This window comes from Elaeis guineensis, chromosome 2 (genome assembly GCF_000442705.2).
Source record: "Elaeis guineensis isolate ETL-2024a chromosome 2, EG11, whole genome shotgun sequence".
Lineage (NCBI taxonomy): Eukaryota > Viridiplantae > Streptophyta > Magnoliopsida > Arecales > Arecaceae > Elaeis > Elaeis guineensis.
The window spans coordinates 85,736,577-85,741,537 of NC_025994.2; the positions used below are offsets into that span (position 1 = coordinate 85,736,577).

The 4,961-nt window shown below is 37.6% G+C and overlaps 1 long non-coding RNA gene across 1 annotated transcript; it reads right to left on the reverse strand.

Moving 5' to 3' along the window:
* Positions 1-259: 259 nt before the first annotated feature.
* On the reverse strand, positions 260-1,132 carry LOC114912868 (uncharacterized). The gene is made up of 3 exons (XR_003798828.2): positions 986-1,132; positions 661-844; positions 260-524 (listed from the first exon to the last, which is right to left on the reverse strand). It is a non-coding gene; the product is annotated as an uncharacterized lncRNA (long non-coding RNA).
* Between the last annotated feature and the right edge of the window lie 3,829 nt (positions 1,133-4,961).

The window sequence follows — 4,961 nt, forward strand, 5'->3', positions numbered from 1 at the left end:
GAATGAGAAAAGATGCAAAGAGCTTGGAGAAAATTCTTAATTGAGATTTGGGTGTCGGTTACGATTCTGGCTCATCAAAAACTATGAGGGATTTGGGCTTAATGGATTTGGGGGAAGATTCTTCACTGCGGCATAAAATTTTCCTCTTCGCACATTACTTTGGCGCCAATGAACTAAAGCTCAATTCTCCCAATCTTTGCCAACAGTTTATTGGGAAAAAAAAAAATCTTTTCCCAACGACTACCACTAATCTGTTGGAAAATATTATATATAACAATGCATTTGCAATAAAAAAAAATATTTATCGGAAAAAATTCATTTTTTCCTACCATTTGGAAATGTTTGTTGCAAATTCATTGCATACATCAAACATATAAGACCTCCTATCTTAAAAAAAAAAAAAAAAAAAAAGCAGAAAGCGTTTGTAGAATTCCGTCCAGTTTCAGCAGCAGCCGCAGCCCACCTCCGCAGAGAAGCAGCCGCAGCAGCACGCGTTCAGAGAGCAGCCGCACAAGGGGGAACAGCTGCAACACAGGTGTAAACATCCATTAATTAGCAACCTAAACGATTCAAAGAGAGGTCACCATGCGGTCAACTTGCATCATCAAGAAAGAAAATTAAGGGTGGGGGTGGTGCAGAGGTAGCTTAATTGGTAATTACCATCCTTTCAAGAACGAGCCAAGGCCTTTCCAGAAGCCAAGGCCTCGGCTCTTGGTCTCCACTGGAACTCGCGGGCGGTACGCTGCCCCATCCTTCACAGGATAACCCGCCGGAGGAGGCGCTGCATAGCTCGCCGGGTAGCCTTCCGCCGGCGGAGGACAGGCCTGTCCTGGCGGTGGGTATGCTGCTTATATATATATATATATATATATATATATATATGGAGTCAGACCATGAATACAAAGGGAGAAAAACTGAATCAGAAATTAGTATTTTAAACTAATGAGCACATAGTTCACCAGAAACAAAACTAATAAGCACATACATGTAGGCGGAGCCTGGTGGTGATCGTAAGAACTCATGGTGAAGCCTAGTCGAGAGAAATTATGGTGAGGGAGAGGAAAGGGAGTCGGTCCGAAACAACCGTTGAGCTTGGATTGCTCTATAATAGAATTATTTACAGGGGATGATGTTATCCATACTCTAACAGGTGGTCTTTTATTTTGACTGCTGCTACCCCATTAAGTCAGGTCAAGGAGACGGGTCCTTTAATGATAAGCGAGAATTTCTTTAAAGTACGTATTATTAACGCGTATTCTACAAGTCAGGTGGCTGAGGCATCAGCTGCGCCTTTGCACATGCATACCGAATAACATACGTTAAAATTTATTTTATATATTATAGATTAATTTGAATTAAAAAATTCTTCGATAAAATAATAGAGATATATTTGATGGTTATTATGATAAAATTAAACTTTATACAACCTTTGTTCATAACATCATTTAGATACTGTCTCTGATAAATAAGATACGTTATAAAAAGACATATTTATAGATTTGGTTCCCAACTCATCCGAAAGCTTGTGAGGTCCTCACATTGAAAATACTTAAAGTTGGGATTGAAAAATAAGGATGCTGCTTGTGAATAGCGAGAGAGATTCTAAATAGTATAGATGCCTTCTTCTTCCTGTAAGTTCAATTACTTCGTAAGTTTAATTATCCTATAAAGTTTTAATATTGTGCATCTTCATGTAAGTCCAATTGCTCCATAGATTCTAATACTGTAATATCATGGCTTTAAAACTGTCTAGCCATCCTGGCTGATTGTTATCGATTGGAGATCAAAACCTGTTCCTGAATTATGTAGGATTTATGATATGTTTATTATTTATTTATTTTTAAAGGACCTAAAAAGATTGTTTAAACAAATAAATAAATAAGGGAATAAATTAAAGATAAAAGGAGAGGTGGAATGGTGCAAACCGTGGGCACCATGGTGCCCTGTTCTCATCTCAATGATCGGACTCTGATCGACCTCCGGCTGCTATGGGATGGGCCAACCATAAGTCACATGGAGTCACGGCAACGGTCAGTGAATAAAGTCATATTATTAAGAGAATAAAGTTATATGCTGTGGGATGGGCCAACGACAAGTCATATTATTAAAGCAATAAAAATAAAATTGAAGGATGAGGGAGAAGAGAGGAAGGAACACACCAGCAAGAGGGATGCCTAAGACCTTCACGCCAAGAAGGGGATGCCAAAGGGGAGATGTATGCCAAGGATGGGTGATACCCGTTCTTTTTTACGCCTTCTCTTTCTCTCTTTCTCATCTTAGCACATAATCTAATTCTTATGACATAATAGTTAGAGGTCCTCTCTATTTATAGATGATTTTTTATGATCCATAAAATTAAAATTTTTAATTTAAATAGACTTTGAATTAACCCATAACTTATCAAAGGAGTCCTAAAGGAGAAAGGATTGACACCTAACTAGATGGCCTCATGCACCTATGCCTACACCCAAGGGTGGGGCGGCAACAACCAGCACCCTATCACCCCTTGGTCGGGCATGAGGAGAGAAAGTTTCAGTAAAAGTGGACTCTAAGGATCTAATCTAAATATGGATCAATTTGAATCTAATTCCAACTTGATTCGAATCAATTTTGAATAGGCTATCAATCCTAAACTATTTAGGATTTAAGATCAAGTCTAACTTAAATTTATGAATCCAATTAAGTCTAATTCAATCAGATCTAATATGAAATTAATTAGTATTTAAATCCAATCTCTCATAGACACCTTGGATCAAAGATCAAATCTCATTCATCTCCAGAATTGAACCTGAACCTCATGTCTAGTGTTAGCTAGACATAATCAACTGTTTAATCCGTATGATCCATAACTTAATTTTCAATCAAGTTAATCAAATCGTTCAATCAAGTCATGTACTTTCAAATTGAATATATAGACTTAAATTAATTCTTTCTTACGTCGCTTGATTTTGTACGTGACTCCATAGATTCGAACACTAAGCTGGTAGCACAAAAATTATTTTTTATACTAATCGAAGTTATCATCTAGCAATGATTTCCGACATTCAGATAGATCAAATTATCACAAGATAATATTCAAGAACTTATGCATATAGTTACCGCATAATTCATCCCTTTGATCCTAAATACTCTAAGACGGTCTAGGGTTAAACTGTCAACCCTGAAGAATATCCACATTGTATTTTAATCTTTTAAATCCATCACATGGATTATCCTGAGTAAGATTTAACTAAATTAAATATAATGATATATCAGCTCCTACAATCCGGAGGGATCAATTCCATCTTGATCCACAAACAGACTTCGCAAGTACTTGACTATACTAGTAGCATTCCGTCACTACATATAGATAGTCCGACATCAAAGCATAGTGAGTTGCTTACAAGTCACTATGGTGATCTCAGGTTCGAGGGATACTTATGTCCATACGCTTCGCAAGCTACTCTTGACAGCAGAGCGCTCGCAGGTGAGTCATTTATTCAGTGATGATATAGTCCTATATCTCACCTGTATGCTAGACTAGTATCTCCAACTCCTTGGTTAAGAGGACAATCAATCCATATGATACACAATGACCTCCACTTGATAAACATCATCATCCTTTAATGATGTATCATTTGATCACGAACATATTTAAAAACTATACGATAAATTTTCTTTATCATTACTTCATAGTTCTAAGAACTTCATCATAACATAAGAGTTTTAGCAAGAAAGATGTAACTTTATAATGAAAGATGCCAAAATAACTGATTCAGATAAAAATTATTGAAAGATTGTAAAGACAATCCTTAAGTATTTAAGAAATACTAATGACCAATGGCTTATCTATAGGGATATTAACTTGAAATTTATAAGATATACTGATTCTAGTTTTCAGTCAGACTATGATGACATCAAAAGCATGTCGGACTATGTATTTACCTTAAATGGAGAAGCGATTTGTTGAAAGAGTTCAAGCAACATACTGTGGCCGATTCTATATGCGAAGTAGAATACATTGCTGCACCGATGTTGCAAAGGAGGCGGTGTGGTTGCAGAAGTTCATCATCGAGCTTGGAGTTATACCCTCTGTTGATGGCCCTGTTATGCTGTATTGTGACAGCACTGGAGCCATAGCTCAAGTGAAAGAACTAAAGTCACACCAGCGTATCAAGCACATTTTGTGCTGCTATCATCCTGTATGAGAGATCGTGGATCGAAATGATGTCGAGTTTCAGAAGATCAACAGAAAAAAAAATATAGCCGACCCCTTCACTAAAGCTCTTAAGATTGAAAGTTCGATGATCATAAGTGGAAGATGGATATAAGATACTATCCCGATTGACTTTTGTTCAAGTGAAAGTTGCAGAAATATATTTTCTAAAGCCAATCGTATGGACAATTGTGCTCATTTTGTAATATATATATGAACCCACTGGATCTTGATAAACCGACAATCCTCCCTCTTGATCACGAGAATAAATTGGTTGGAGCCTTGGAGAAATAGCGGCGGTCTACCGATCTAGGCTTATTCGGTAGCCACCGACCAAATTTTTAGGGGGAGAAGGCCCGATTGGAAACCCCCACTGATCTCCCATTCATCGGTCAATTACTGGGACACCCATCGGCAAACCCATTTTTTAGAAGAGAAAACCACCAGTTTTGCCCTCTCCAATCATCCCCATTCAATCACCAGCACACTAGTGGTCGGGAGGATGGTTTTAGCTAGCAACCGATGTTTGGGATTGGCGATGACTCATTGGTGGCAAATCACCGAGATAGGGGATGTCGGCCATGGAGTTTGCAACCCTCTTAATTATGATTGGGAAAGGAGGAAAGAAGGTTTAAAGGATTTCGAGTTTTGGATTCCGACCAAAAATTCAAAACCCTATTCATCCCATTTACTTAAAAAGAGGATTTTTGCAATTAAGCCCTTGACAAAGGACTTATTACATAAAGATTCTTATAAAATTGCACTT